At 48.1% G+C, this 16104-nt stretch overlaps 1 protein-coding gene across 2 annotated transcripts in view; it reads right to left on the bottom strand.

The window, feature by feature from the left end:
- The window catches only part of ZC3H12B (zinc finger CCCH-type containing 12B), a 116588-nt gene extending 100864 nt beyond the window's left edge, over nucleotides 1-15724 (bottom strand). Inside the window, exon 1 of one of the 2 annotated variants that reach the window (XM_075940830.2) lies at nucleotides 14625-15724. The gene's annotated coding sequence lies outside the window, so the exon portion shown is untranslated. The remainder of the gene's footprint in view (nucleotides 1-14624) is intronic. The other variant, XM_075940829.2, reaches the window with a different exon arrangement.
- Nucleotides 15725-16104: the final 380 nt, after the last annotated feature.

The raw sequence follows: 16104 nt of genomic DNA, 5'->3' as shown, positions 1-16104 counted from the left end.
CTGGGGGAGGTGGTGGGTTGCGCATTCCTCACTCAGCCTTCTTGGCCTGGGGATTGCACAGCAGCCTGTGCATGTGGAGCCCCAGTCCGGAGCAGAAAGTCATAATGAGCAAGCCACTCAGAAACCTTGTGTTCCTGCTCACAGGGGTTCTGGAGAGGCCTGCCTTACTTCAAACCCCATGGTGGGACACCTTCCAACCACAATCCACAACTAGAGAGGATGGGGTCATGGACATAGCAATGCCACACATGGCACAGGGGCATGCCTGCACTACCACCGCAGCAGGCGTTCCTGGGCAAGCATGGTGAGTTAGAGGACACTGGTCCCCTGCCAGAAGAGCCTGCCGGGAGGGTGAGGAGGAGGAAGTGGAAGGGCCCCGAGCAGTACCCTTCCCAGCAAGCAGTGTCGCCGCTCACACACACCTCCTCTCACCCCCACCTCCCAAGGGCAGGGGTTCAAGTCCTCTCCCAGTGGGACATTGCCACTGCCAGACCTGATGTGTGCATGGCATGAAGGGAAGGCAAGCCACCCCATCGCCTCCCTCCCGTGCACAGGCACCTTCCCATGCCTGCTTCTCTCAAGGACATGGCAGTAGCAAGGCTCCCTCTGGGACGTCCATGCCCCTGTAGGAAAGGGCCTGCTGTCTAAGCCACAGATGTCCTTGCTCCAAGCACATAGCCTTTGTCTGATGTGAAGCCTTTAGGTGTTGACTTAGAGAGGAAGGCTGGGCTTCAGGCACCCTGTTTCCTGGGATGTCTACTCTTCTCACTTTTCTTCACAGCTGGACCAGCTATGAGTGAGATGTGAGTCACACCTCCTGCGCCAACCTCCAGACTCCATGTGATCCGCAGAAGGTGACTCCAAGAAGACCTGCAGTGAGAGCTCACTGCCTGCCTGAGTGCGCTGCAGCTATCTCTAGAGCAGCAGGACTGCAGACTGGAGGTGTACCTGGAGCTGCGCCGCACCACCTGGCAGGAACTGTTTCAGCATGCCAGGACCACGTGTGCAACTTACACTGCTGCCGTCAACTGCCTGGTGTCTGCTCCTGCTGTCACTCCTGCTCAGCTTCTGCCTCTTTCGCTTCTCCCCCTAGCTTCCCGCTCCCATGGCCACCAAGGACCCCACACATGAGGCAGTGGGACCACCTGAGGCAGGCGCCACTCCCAGCCCCATCCCTGAGCCTCTCTTCCCTGTTCTTCCCCCTTGCAGATTCTTTCCCCAGTCCCTCCCCAGTTACAATTACCCCAATTAAACAAAAAATAGAGTTTCTTGTTCCAAAACAAAAGGTCTGGTTTATTTTATCAATGAGGAAGGGAAGGGCAGGGGAAGGGAGGGGAATTGGGGGCTGGATTCGATGACCTCCTGAGGTCTCTTCCAGCCCTATGATTCTATGAATGAGAGTAAAGCCACAGAGGGACAATCCACTGGCCCCTTGTGGGGAGGCCCAGGGAAGAGTGTCATTGCAGTCCTTGTCTGAAACTCTCCCTCAGGGTCTATCAGATGTGCACAGCCCCCTGATAGGCCTACCAGATGGCAGCCGTGAGGGCTGTTCAAAGGCCCTGGCCAACTGCTCAGCCTCTGTCCCCCACCCTGACAGGAACATCTTCCCCTTATTTTCACATATATTGTGCAGGACACAGCAGGCCGCTACCACCTGGGGAACATTCTGCTCACTGAGGCTCAGGTGGGTGAGGAGGCAGTGTAACCCTCCTTTCAAATGGCCAAAGGCACCCTCCACAACAATGTAGGCCCTGCTGAGCCTGTCGTTGAAACTTTCCTTGCTTTGGTCCAGGCGTCCCATGTAGGGCTTCATCAGCTAGGGGAGCAAAGGGTAGGCAGCGTCCCCCACAATGCACATGGGCATGTCCACTTCCCCAACCTGATGGTGCAGTCAGGGGAAAAGTGCCAGCGTGCACCTTCTGGAAGAGGCCGAAGTTCCTAAAGATATGGGCATCATGTGTCTTCTCCAACCACCTGACATTAATGTTGGTGAACCGGCCTCGGTGATCCATGAGAACGTGCAGGACCATAGAAAAGTACCCCTTCTGGTTGATATATTTGGAGGCCCAGTGGTCATGGGCCCAGATAGGGATATGGATGCCGTCAATGGCCCCTCCACATTTGGGGAAGTCCATGGCAGCAAAACCGGCGATGATGGAGTCCACATCACCCAGGATGACAACCCTGTGCAGCAGGATATTGCTGATAGCCCTCACCACCTGTAGGAGGAGACAAATGGAATCACAGGGTTGCCAGGGCCCTTGGGAGGTCCCTGAGCCTAAGCCCGAGCCCGCCCCCCCCCCCCCTCGCCCCGACACACACCAGGAGCAACTCCCAACTTGCCCTAGCCCCTGTCAGGGGTTTGTGAAAGCGGGATTGAAAAACCTTCCAGGGAGGGAGCCTCCAACACTACCCCCTCCTTTCCTAAGGAACCCCATTCCAGCAGTTCACCACCCTTCTAGGACAATACCACAAGAACACCATACCTCCATGACTACAGCCCCAACAGTCGATCTCCCTACACCAAACTGGTTCCCAACAGAGTAGTAGCTGTCCAGCGTGGTGAGCTTCCAGAGGGCAATGGCGACTTGCTTCTAGAGGGAGATGGCAGGTCTCATGTGGGTGTCTCATCACCTGAGGGCAGGGGCAAGCCATTCACAGCTCCAAGAAGGTGTCCTTTTGCATTCTGGAGCCACTGCTGTTTGTCCCACTGCTCCATGACAATGTGGTCCCAGCACTATTTTGATGGGCATTTGTAGTGTGGATGTGCTATTTCAAAATAAGCTATTTTGAAGTTTTTATTCCGAAATAGCTTATTTCAAAATAAGCATGCAGTGTAGACATACCCCAACAGCCAAAATGATCATCTAAGCCTGAGGCTCAGCATTTCATGCCTTGTTGCCACCATCTCTTTTCTGACAGCAACCTTGCTCTCCACTGCTTTATTCACAATGCTGTTGCTAAATAATTATTGCTCATCACTCTGACCACAACCACTCATTTTTCAAGTCTTTTCACGGGCTCCCCTTTCACCTTCACATCAAACACAAAACTGTTTTTACATTTAAAGGTTCTTAATAGTTTCTTAGAGAGAGGCTAAATTATCTAGTAACCTCTCATGACCCTGACCTCTGCTTTCATTCCACCAATATTCCCACTTCTCACCTCTTCTATGATGCCTATAAAACCAAGCATGATGATCATGACAAGCAGAAAACTAACTACACCACTTTCCCTTTTCCTACTACCTTATAACCATCATTATTAAAAAGAAAAGTCTATTAATCTATATGACCAACAGAGCTGACTCAAATGTTTACCATATCACTTGGTGGCATGTTATATTCTTATTTTCTGCTTTCATCCGTTAGTCTTTTTTCTAAGGGTACGTCTAGACTACATGCCTCTGTCACCAGAGGCATGTAGATTAGGCTACCAGACATAGGAACATGAAGCGGCGATTTAAATAATCGCCGTTTCATTTTCCTATGTCTGGTAGCCTAATCTACATGCCTCTGGCGACAGAGGCATGTAGTCTAGACGTACCCTAAGTCTGTACAGCGCCCAATGCAATAAAATCCCAATCCTGATTGCATTTTTTGCACCATCGTAATTAGGGCAAAAATGTAGTTCACATTTCAAACTTTGAAGACACAGGAAGTCTACTAGAGCTTCCTCTAGAAGTAGAATTAATGATCTATGGGAAATTCCAAAACAGAAGCTAAAATGGGAATTCCAAAATTTTGTTTATATGCTTCATGTCCAGCAATCTGTATCTCTTTCCTCAAAGGAACTTGAAGGCCGATCAGACTGCTCACACGCACTGGAACTTGGGTAGGGTTTGTGAGATGGAACCAAAATAAAATGCAGCCATAGCTTCAATACACTCAACTTTGTTTTCAATACTATTTATTTCCTTCAATCTGAGAACATTTACAAAAGAGCCCCTTTGATCAAGTCATAGAGACCTTAAGTAACTAATCTAATTATTAACATAATTCTCCCTGAGTGAGTCAGAATGCTGGACACCAAGGGTACATCAAATCTTAGTGCAAGATCGAGGCTCTGGAGATCAATGCTCTAGCATACAATTTAGTGGGTCTGGTATAGTGGTCTGGTATAGACCTGTAAATCAAACTCTGAGGGCAGTCACCGGTGGCGTCCAGTACTCCTCCTTCTGTAAGTAGTAAGGGAAGCTAACAGAAGCATTTGCTCCCTTTGGCCTCCTGCTATGTGATACCCCACAGTTCAGCTTAAAGTATGCCTACCTTAAGATAACCTGCCTGGTCTAGTTGCGCACCTTAAGCCAATCTTAAATTGCATACCTTAAGCCAACCTGCCTGGTCTAGTAAAGACTAGGCCCAAAAGTCTAAAACTTCCTTCTTAAAGGAAATTCACAGATGAGAATAAACATTTTGTCCTCCAGTTCCTTTGCATGTCCAAAAGTCTATAACGTGAATGCTCATAAAAGCAAGCATCATTCCTGGTATATGGGATTAACTAAATACTGTCTGTTTTATTACATCTATTTCTGGTTTTTGTAATCCTCAGAGCAACATAGAAAGTTACTGTGACGCACTACTTGTGGTAGAACTCTCCTATCAAAGGCTACATCTGTTGAAGTTTGGCAGCTCGATCTCAGGCACAGTGGAGGAAGGGGATTGACAGAGAGATAACTGCAGCCTTAGGCAATACTGGAGTTGACTTCCAAAAATCAGAGAGCCCCACAACAATAGAGTTAATTGCAACTACTCAGCTGAGGTTCATCAAGGACCTTCCATCAGGTGAGTACTGGGTGTACTAGAGTTCTGTCATGACCACACATTCCCCTTCTTCCCCCCCGCCCCTTCTGTTTCCTTTATACTAGGCAGTTGAGTTCTACTGAAAACCATGGTAGAGCTGATGCATAAGGCAAAAAAAGAATCACCTCTGCCAGCCTTGGACCAGCAGAAATACCTCCTTCTCAAAAGAAATTCTACAATGCAATATCCACCAGCTTTAGCTTACTCCATATTAGTTTCAAAACATACATGATGTAGACCAAGTTGCTGCTTTCCAGATTACCTCATCAAATGATATATTCAACCTTTCTCCCCAAAGAAGTTTTTGTCCATTGCTTAACTGCATGGCAGTGTAGTGGGGTTGTTTGGTCAGTTTGGCTAGGTCTACACTATAGGGTTTTCGCCGAAGGGGGCGGGGGAGCAGAAAAAGCTACACAAATTGTGCTCCGAAATGTGCATAGCTTTTTCCGATCGTTTTTCCGGAAGAGGTTTTTCCACCATCTGGCCAGTCCGGATGGGACCAAATGGCAGAAAAGCCTCCTTTTTTGGCAAAGCCCTTATCCCTTATCAGAGGCAGCAGTGCGGGGGGATGGTGGGGTGCAAGGGAGGCTGCCACAGAGCAGCCTCTGTCCATGGCGGTTTGGGCTTGCTGCAGACAGAGGCTGCTCCGTAGGATGCCAACGCAGCCTATGTTAACAGGGAGCTTGTACCCTCCATAGAGAGAGGTTTATCCATGGGATGCCAGCATAGCCTCTGTCTGCATGCAGCTGGGCCCCCCTTGGACAGAGACTGCTGCCACCCCACACTACTTCCTCTGATACAGAGGCAACACCACAAGGTGGCAGGGGACTCCCTGGGAGTGGGGCTGGTAGCACACTGGCTGCCAGCCATGCCCGTGGGGACTATTGTACATTTCCCCCTGCTGGGACTCTTGTACATTTCAAAGCATAAGTGCCACATGGAACCCAGAGTCAGCAGGAGACTTCCCTCTGGCTCCAGGCTACATGAGGTATTGCAATCTTTGAAATACTCGAGAGCCCCTGCTGGGGCTTTTGTACATTTCAAAGGTGGTACACCACCACTGTGTCCCTGCCCCCTCCCATGGAGCTGGAGCTGGGAAGAACTGGCTTTTAAGCTGGCTTCCCGCAGCACCCCCTATTCTCCTCCCACCCCTGCTGCCTCTTTCTGATAGACTAGTTGACTAGTGTGCTGACTATCCGATTAGTCTCTGAGGGTATGTCTACACTACCCCGCTAATTCGAACTAGCGGGGTAATGTAGGCATACCGCACTTGCAAATGAAGCCCGGGATTTGAATTTCCTGGGCTTCATTTGCATAAGCTGGGCACCGCCATTTTTAAATCCCGGCTAGTTCGAACCCCGTGCCGCGTGGCTACATGCGGCACGGAGTAGCTAGTTCGGATTAGGAAGCCTAATCCGAACTAGCTGTACTCCTCATACCCCTCTGAGACTTTTTAACATGATTAATATGATTGCCATAATGCTTTGATGCTCAACGGGATTGACAGTAGATTCCATGTAAGGATATTAGTAAGATGTCAACTTCCCAAGAAGCATCAGCTTATTGGGAACTGAATGGAGTATCAACTACTCTTTTCTCCCACCCTGTGCTGCCTCTCTGAGAGGAAGCAAGGGAGGCAACAGGAGCTGGTGCTGGGGGAAGCCGGCTTAAAAGCCAGTTCCCTCCAGCACCATTTCTGTGATGCTGCCTGCCCTTCCCCCCCCCCCCGCACACAGGATCTGGAGCTGCTGTCACCAAGCAACCTCTGTTCACAGCGGCCCAGGCTGGCTGCACGTAAGAGCTCCTCCAGCAGCAGCCTCTGTCCACAACCTGCTCTGGCTGCCGCAAACAGGGGCTGATGCCGGAGCAACCCGCAGCAGCCCCTGTTCACAGCAGACAGGGCCGGCTGCCGCAAACAGGGGCTGCTGGACTATGCGTAAACTGGGAACAAGCAGTCCCGGATCATGCTGGTCCGGGACACTGCGCCTCTGCATTTTAAATATAGTAAGAGCCTGGTATGCAGAGCCATAGCTCTTGTGGCTCCCAGAACCTGCATGACCCAGGACTGCCCAGTTTTGTCTCGAGCCAGCTCCTCGAGCTACCCCCGCTGCGGCTCTGTAGAGTGGTCCTTATCAACTAATTGTGTAGTCAATACAATTTGTATTGACTACATGATTAACCAGATAACCACAATTTAACATCCTTAGTTCCATGCTTATAGCATCTGTGTGGATAACCAGAGGCAAAAGGGCACAAAAAACCTTTTTGCTATTGCTTACAATCGGTGGGGGGGGGGGCGGGGGGAAGGCATGGGAGTAGACAAGTGCATTATGGGATGCTGACATGTAGCCAGAACCACCCGCTACACTGTTTTGAACCCAGCATGCAGTGCGAACTTATCACAGAATGCAAAGTGGCACAGGAATTGTGGGATAACTATCCATAATGCATCACTCTCAACGTTGATGGTAACCACCAACTTTCCTTGTAAGCTGTGCAGCATCAAAGCCCTGCAGATGCTTAATCAGCCCTGCCAAGTCAGGGTCTCAGGGCTCCGCACATAGAGCTCCCTGACAGGGCAGGGCTGATTAAGCAGCTTTGGAGCTATGATGCCACGAAGCTTAGAGGGAATGTTGGTAGCCATCCTACTGGGAATGCACTACTTGGAGCTGCGTCAAATTCTTGCGCACAGTGAGGACATGCACCTTTGACTTTACAAAATCAGATGTAAAAAAACTGACCTTAATAATTTCAACCTTATCTCATAGGGTGCGTCTAGACTACAGGGTTTTGTCAACAAAAGTGGACTTTTGTTGACAAAACTATACCTGCGTCCACACTGCCTTTGAGTTATGTCGACAGAACATCAACAAAACTCAGCAGTTTTGTAGACGTATGTAAACCTCATTCTACAAGGAATAACGCCTTTTGTTGACAGAGTTCTGTCGATAGAAGGCATTATTGCATCTACACTGTCCTTTGCGTCCACACTGTTATGTCGACAAAGTGGCTTGCTTTGTCGACAGAACTGGATGTAGTCTAGACGCTCTTTGTCGACAGAAGTTTTGTCGACAGTATCTGTCAACAAAACTTCTGTTGACAAAATCCTGTAGTCTAGACGTACCCATATTGTTGTCAAGGCCCAAGTTCTTAAGAGAGTGAGACATTGAGCTCCCTTGAGCTATGCCTTCCTAGATTTTATACAGCACTGAACTGGTCAGCCTGGACAGCTCTTTGATTAGCAACTGGTTACCATGGAAAGTGAGTACTTTGAGCATTACCAGAACATACAGTATTGTAGCTCAGACAAGTCACAGACCTTTTCCATCAAGCATTTAGTAATATTGGAAAGACAGAAAAATCATTTTTGAACAGTAGAAAAGTAGTATTTTCCTATTTGTTGTTTTGTTCGATGGGGAAGGCTGAGAAGACAAATCAAAACAGATTTTCTTTTTGTTGTCTTTAAATTGACCCAAGTGAAAATAAATGCAAATTTTCTATTTATGCTCATTCCAGCAGACTACTTACAATTAATCCTTCATTCTCTTTTTACTTTTTGTTAATCCATCCTTTCATCTCGCCTGTCTTCTTTTTTGTCAGATTTTTTTTTTATTTATGAAGGTTGGGGCTATACCTACATAGCTACAGTACTCAGTGTTAGGCATGTAAAATCGCGATTAATCAGTTAACCAGTTAAACATTAGGTAAACCTGCTGTTTAACTGGTTAACCAACTAAGCGGGATCTGATTTGGGGACTGCTCCAGCCTCTGGGGCTCCTACTCCCAACACCACACTGGGACTGCTGCTGGCTCCCGGGTCTCAGTCCCTGCCATAGCAGCCCCTGCCTGAGGGACATCAAGGACCGCCATGGACAGGGGCCACTCTGGACAAGAGCAGCACGCAGCGGGCCACCTACAGGGCTGGAGCAGCCCGCTGGCCATTGCAGCAAGGGAGTTGCTCCAGTTCATACTGGTTACCGGTTAATCTTTCAAATCCCTAGTCAGGGTCGTGAAAAATCTACATCCCTGACTGCCATACTTACGCTGACCTAACACCCAATGTAGACACAACTAAATCAACTGAAGAATGCTTCCATCAAACTCACGAGGTAGTGTTCCTACAGTGACAGAAAACCTTTCCCATCACTGTAAGATGTGTCTTCACAATAAGGTCATGCCAATATAACTACAGTGTCACAAGTGCCACTACAGTTCAACTAATATACACATGGTCTGTGATGGAGTGGACAAGGCCCCAAACACCCCTGCTGGAGGCTTGTGGTCTTCCCACACCTCACCCCAGCAAACCATAGAGAAGTCCTCCAGGCAAACTAGAGGAGCACAAAGGAAGAAACCAATCAGGGCCCAGCAAGCCAGTTAAAAAGAAGCTGCTGGGCCAGAATGAGGCAGTTCCTCTTTGGAGCTCAAGAGGTGCAGACTTGGCTGGGTCACAGGAGAGCTGCTATAGCAGAAAGTGCAGGCACAGACACTTAGCCAAAGGGGACAGTTTTCATGAAGTGAGTGCCGTCACATGGTCAAAGAACCAAATCAGCCACTGATAAAACTAATCATAGTCAAATATTTTTATAATTTATTTTTTGGTCAGCTCAATCATTTAGTCTATTTTAAAAGGATCATCCAAAAAGAGAGAGAGAGAGAGAGAGAGAGAGAGAGAGAGAGAGAGAGAAAACCAGCAAGAGCAACTGAGATCCAGCCACAGAGCAATTACATTATAATTTATACACGATGTCAGGAAAATGCTAAAAACATCTGAAAATTAATATTCCATATTTGGGCCCTTTTTTTTTTTTTTTTTAGTGACATGCCAAAATGAGATCTGACACTTCAAACACAAATTGTGAACATAACTAGGAAAACAACAGCAAACAAGGATTTATTTTTTGGTGAAATGGGATTAACTCCTATTGAAGTTAATACCTTATGTGCATAGATTGATTAATGGAATAATACCCAAGACACTTGGTAAAAGCAGCCAGTATACGTACAATAGTTCAGTTCTGATACCTCACCACAGAGCTCAATGAGAATTGAGAATAGACCCACCATCAGCTGAGCAACCCTAAAAATCCATTGTGACAGGATAATTAAATATATATTTTGCCATAAACTAAGCCAAAACCAGCACATAACAAAATGTTATGATGCCTATCTTTAAGGCTGAAAGATAGTGAATTAATATTAGCTAAAGTATTTAATATATGCTTACTATATGTAATCTCAATTTTAACTAAGATTGGCAGCTAATGAACAGGCAGGCAAATTCATATTACTGTAAATGATTGAGCATGCCATTTGCCTTCAAAACAAAACAGCTATATCTTTAGAACACTATGTACTACCTAGTCTTGCATTTTTATATACATTTCTTCTATGTAGAATAATATGTATTTATGACATGGCATGTGTTTACTGGTTAATTATAGAATCTGGTACTAGAATGGTTCCATTTTTCCAGGCACCTACCCTTCCAGTTGCATTGCTTAAGATACAGCCAGCATATATCATAGTTTACAACAGCAGTCTGGATGGTCAAGGAGGAAAAAAAAAAAGGCACCAATAGAAACAGCTGTGTCACATTTGCACTTGTAAGGCAAGCTCTGTGGATTCCATATCCTAAAGAAGAACTAGAGGGCTGTGCCCCCTGCTCGCTACACTCACCAACTCCCCCCCCCCCACACACACACACCCCGCCTATCCACAGGGGGTAGGCAGCCCTGGCTCTCCACCTGGCCATCAGGGAGGGCCAGACAGCAGTCGTGCCAGACCAGGCCCCTCTCCCTCCCACCTACCACGCCAGCCTGGGCCCTGTCTCCCTCCCCCCGTCCTTCGACTGCCATCCAAGGCTCTTTCTCCCTCCACCCCCCCCCCCATCTACCCCAGCCTAAACCTCCTCTCCCGGCTCGCCATGTGGCCGCCAAAGAGGGCTAGGCTGACTAGCAGTGGAGCTTGACTCCAGGGATGGGGTGGAAAGGGCAGGGCTTTACCCGCCCATGCCTAGCCCCTAGCCTCTGGACACTGTGACTTGATCATGTCACTTTAGCGTCCCACTGGAAAAATGTTTATGTATATATATTAGAGAGAGAGAAAGAGCGCGCGAGCAGTTGAGCGAGTGAGTGCGAGAGGGAGCAAGAGATTGAGAGAGATTGAGAGATCAAGAGAGATCTCTCTTTCTTTATGTGCATGACACTTCAGTAGTACCAACACACACAAAAAATATGACTGGAATAGAAATCAGTGGAACCTGGCAACTGTGTGTGTGAGCAATGGTAAACAAAATGTCTTGTGGGTCACACACAGAACCCTGATGGCCCAAATGTGGCCCTTGGGCTGCAGGTTGCCCACTACTGGTTTCCACTATTCATGTTCTGAACATTGTCTTGACAACCACCAAGGTTGGAATATGTTTTTCCCCAAAATCAAAGATTAAATTATGTAAACTTCAGCAGCATTTACTCAGAAAAGATTACTACTTGCTACTAGTGAGTAGATTTTCCCTGTCTGTTTACAAATATGAACTTACTAGCTGATTTACCTGGCACTGCCTGGTAGTGCCAAAACAGAGCACTATTTCCAAATTTCTCCATTTTATCTCTTTTATATAAGGCTTATTAAGAAAGAATCCTATTCCAGGTTCATCCTATTTTGGCTCCTTTTGGTTCTGTCTCTTACAACAGTCACTCAGTTATGTCAGTTTTGAGAACTGTACTTGATTTGGAGATTCAGTCTCTTTTCTGTTTGTTTTTATGAGAAGCAATGCCATTTCAGGCACATACTGTTTTTCTAGCACAATGAAAGCCTTATACTGCTTTAAGGTAAGAGAATGCTACATACCAAACTTGGTGGTCCTAGCTTTTACCATTTAGGTGTTCTTGATCAAATAGACAAGATCCCTAAAATACATAGGTGTAGCACTGTCATTCTGAATCCAGACAGCACCAGTGTCTCTGCAATTGCCCAGGGCTTTTCTAAGCAACAGAACTGTGAAAGCCACAAGACTAGTTTTGTTGCTACTACTCTTGAGTAAAAGAAAACCTGACAGTTTTATTCTGATGCTGGTTGGGAAAGCTGAACAGCAAGAAAGGCAGACAATGGAGTAATCCACAATTGAAGAAATACATCCCTCAAGGAAATGAAAAGAAAAAGGCTGTTGAGAAGAAGAGAGTAGCAGACACACCCTTGAAGCACAGAAAAGTTTCCCTTTTCCAGCAATCAAATCAAAGTGGAAGGGGAGCTTCAAACATCAATCACAGAGGCTGACTGATACAAAACCAGGCTAGATGACATTCTCACTGGGCCCCTGGGCAAGGTGAGGGGGCAGCTCCACACTCCTAGGCTATGTCTACACTGGCGGCTTCTTGCACAAGAACTCTTGCACAAGAAAATGTCCACACTGTCATGTGCAAGCTGTGCTTTTGAGCAAGAGCATCCATGGCAGTGTGGATGCTCTCTTGCGCAAGAAAGCTCTGATGGCCATTTTAGCCATAAGGATTTCTTGTGCAAGAAATCCATGTGGAGTGTCCACACTGCCCTCTTGTGCAAGAGTTCCTGCACAAGACAGCTTACACCTGTTAAAAAAGAGCTTAGCTCTTGCGCAAGAAGCCCGCTCTTACCATGCCCTACTGTAAATCTTCTTGCGCAAGAGCGGGTGGGCAGTGTGGATGCTTTCGGGAAGAACCGCTATTCTTGCGCAATAACCCACCAGTGTAGACATAGCCCTTGAAGGGGAAGAGCTTTGGGAAGACAGGGCAGGCCCAGACAGTGACTACACCACTCCTCAGTGCCATCTAGAGCATGCAGCTTGGGGCTCTGATAGCAATTTAAAGAACCGGAGGTTCCGTTTGCCTCCACAACTGCAGTAGCAGCAGTCTGAGGCCCCAGGCCCCTTTGAATATCTGGGCCCTGGGGCAGTTGCTGCCTATGCTCCCACAGGACCCCCATGGGCAGGTCTGTACAAAAGGCTGAGCCTTTGAGAGTACATCTTCAATTTCAGCTGAGGCTCTGAATTCCAGTTCAAGGAAACACACTTAGGCTAGAGCTCAAAGAGCCAATGCACTAAAAATAGAATACTACCACTCACACTACTTGATTGTGGAGGTTATTTTAAATATATATCTAACCTCTAGTAGGTGCATACTTTGGGCTGCAAGCCCCTCTCATCACTCATACTACTGAAGATACAGGCAGTCCCCGGGTTACATGGATCCGACTTACATCAGATCCCTACTTACAAACGGGGTGAGGCAACCCCGCACTAGCTGCTTCCCCCCAGCAGACCACGGAGACACGAAGCTAGCACCTCCCCCAGCAGACCAGGGAGACGCGGAGCGGCTTTTCTCAGCAGACACCTCAGCTTGAGAATAAAGGACTGAGGGAAGTGAGGTGTGGGAGAATAAAACTGAGCTCTGGAGAAATGTTTGGCTAGAGTTTCCCCTACAATATGTACCAGTTCCGACTTACATACAAATTCAACTTAAGAACAAACCTACAGTCCCTATCTTGTACGTAACCCGGGGACTGCCTGTACATTATTTTTAGCATACATTTCCTTGACCTGTGCCAGAGCTTGCTCATGTTAGCCCTGGCACCTCAAAGCTTAGTAGTTCACAGCCCCAGCACCTCTGGGCTTGTTGCATCAATTATGAATGTAAAAAACCTGTTTAAGCCGAGCCACCTATTCCAATACAATCAAGTACTGACCATTCCAATGCCATATTATCCTCTGACCATAATTTCTTTCTAATTGAATATGCCATCTTAACACAGGATATTTTCTGCATAAAAACCAATTTTACATACCTATCCATTTAAAAGACTAAATGTGTTGACCCTCGGAACATGGATCTGATGTAAAGCATCAATGACATAAAAGCACCAATATTTTAACATGGTTGTATTTCATATTTTCCTCTACTCAAAACTTCCTGAATACAAAGGAACATATATGTGTCTGAATACAATTCCAAAATACTAAACCAAAATCCATCAGTAGATAGAGACAAGTAAATATTCAGTTGGCTCTAGAATGATTGCACAGTTTACCAAAATAAGACTCAGTATGACCTTTCCATTGCACTTTATAGTATACTAATGAAGTCAACTCACAGCAGTTACAACCTTCATTAAATATCTAAAAGAAATAGGTGACATAGCAAAATGGACAGATATGCAAGAAAGCTTATTTTATTAGGAGAACTCAGTTTTAAGCCATATGATTAAAAACAAAAACTAGCTCCTCAAACATTTCTGGAATTTGTACTATAATATGTGACTTCTTTATTAACCACAATTATTTTATAGGAAGAACTATTGGAAGTAAGTATAAATGGTGGTCGACGGGTACCCCTTTGATGCCACATTATTAATTATTATTATTATTTAATCACCTTTTCTCATCGTGAAAGTTTTTATTTTCTTGGAGCCCCTTCTCTAAATTGAGGACAGGTTTTAGGCAAGATGCAAATGAGACCATCCCTTTTCCACCTGTCATACAATGAACGTGAGAACGAATAACCTGATCGGCCCCCCCTCCCCCCGCAGCCAATTTACCTGGCCACTGCAATGACCCTGAGACAGCAGCTTCTTTCACCCAACAAGCTGTTTGCTAAGAACACTTCGCAGTGGGAGCTGGGGACCCAGAAACAGCACCAAGCGGGGCTATGGCACCCCGTCCTGAGGGGCTGACAACGCCCAAACCGCCCACCAGCGATGTCCACACCGCGACGCGTGTGTGCCCCTGGCTCGGCCCTAGAGGCCAGGCCACCTGTGCGGAGAGCAGGACCAGCACTGGGCAGGCGCCCTCACCTGCTAGGCCTCCCGCAGGCTGCTCTATTGCGGAGAGGAGACCAGCACCGGCTCCCGAGCCGAAGGCGGCGGCGAGGCTGCCTGGGCGGGGCCTCCCCGTTCCGTGCCAGCGGCAGGCACCGAGGCCCCCTGAGCTCCACGGCCCGGTCCCGGCCGCAGCCTCACCCGCTCTCCGTGACGCTGCTCGCGGCTCCCTCCGGGGGCTGGTGGCACCGCCGCGCCCCGAACAGGCGACGGATGGACGGCGGGGGCTGCTGCGGCCGCTTCCGCCAGCTCCCACCGCATCGGGGGCTGGGGAGCGGCGGGAGAGGGGGGCTCTGCCCGGGGACTCAGCGCCAGGGGGGGCCCGGGGGCCGCTGCTTCCGCCTCATCCTGCCGTTGCCTCCGCCGGCCTGCCCGAGCGCCGTCTCCTAGCAACCGCGCCCGGCCCCGCTGAGCTCGCGCCCACTTCAGCCCACCGCTGCCGCCGGCGCGAGGCCCGCGCGCTCCCGCCACTCACTGAAGCCTGCGCGCGGAGCCCCCTTGTTGCAGCTCATAGCACGACGCCCGCTGCGAGCCGGCCAAGCTTCGGGGGACTGGAGGGCTGCATGCGCGGAGCGGCAGTGCAGCAGCTTGTATCTAGGGAGCACGCAGCAGGCGTTGAACGCTGCACCGAACGCATGTGCCCGCTCTGAGAGAGCAGTGTGTTCGCTGCCGCCTCCATTTCTCATTCGTGTGCAAAATCTGCGCCATAGGTTTGCAGCAACTCACATTTGGGAAGCACGGTACATCCTCTGAGGTGTCTCTGCTGGGCTCGTTACCACACCTTCCTAGATGAGCACCTCAGGAAATTAGGTGTACATCATTCATCTTTTGAGGATAGAAAAGCGTATACTGCAAAAGGTGCAGTATAAGCGACATGTGCCCACTAAAGTCTGTCACCAGCATGCATGCACCATGATGTGCTATAATATGCATGAATCATGAAGTACATGCTTAGGCTGTGGAACACACATGGGAACTAGATGATGTCCTTGTTTTTTCTGCTGCAGTTTTCATACCTCCATTATCCTATGCTACCCCAAACATTATCAACTCTAGCTATCATTAACAAATCTAGCTATAAAATCAGACAGACCTCTCTCTCACCTACGTTATGGGTTTCCATGGAATTGCCAGCAACCTAGGCAGGGCACTGGAAGGGAGCTCTTGTTAACAGACTTCATTGTGAAGGACATCTGAAATGCTGAAGGTCACCTTCCTGGTCACCTTGTGCATCAGCTGTTTTCTGACCAGTACATAGTACATAGTGCTCCAAGAGTATTGTGACACATGCACAAGTATTCAAGGCACTTCAGTTGCTAGACCCTGTAGCCTTCCATTAACCAGACTTTTAATGGCCCAGTCATTGCTGCTGATCAGAGCCATTAGGGTCCCTTTTCAACTGGGCACTCACATTGAAAACCAGACACCTGGAAACCCTAGTCCCTGATAGATCTTT

Source organism: Pelodiscus sinensis, chromosome 13, assembly GCF_052426305.1.
Source record: "Pelodiscus sinensis isolate ZL-2025 chromosome 13, ASM5242630v1, whole genome shotgun sequence".
Classification (NCBI taxonomy): domain Eukaryota; kingdom Metazoa; phylum Chordata; order Testudines; family Trionychidae; genus Pelodiscus; species Pelodiscus sinensis.
The sequence above is the reverse complement of the archived record's forward strand: the minus strand, read 5'-3'. Positions and strand labels throughout refer to the sequence as shown.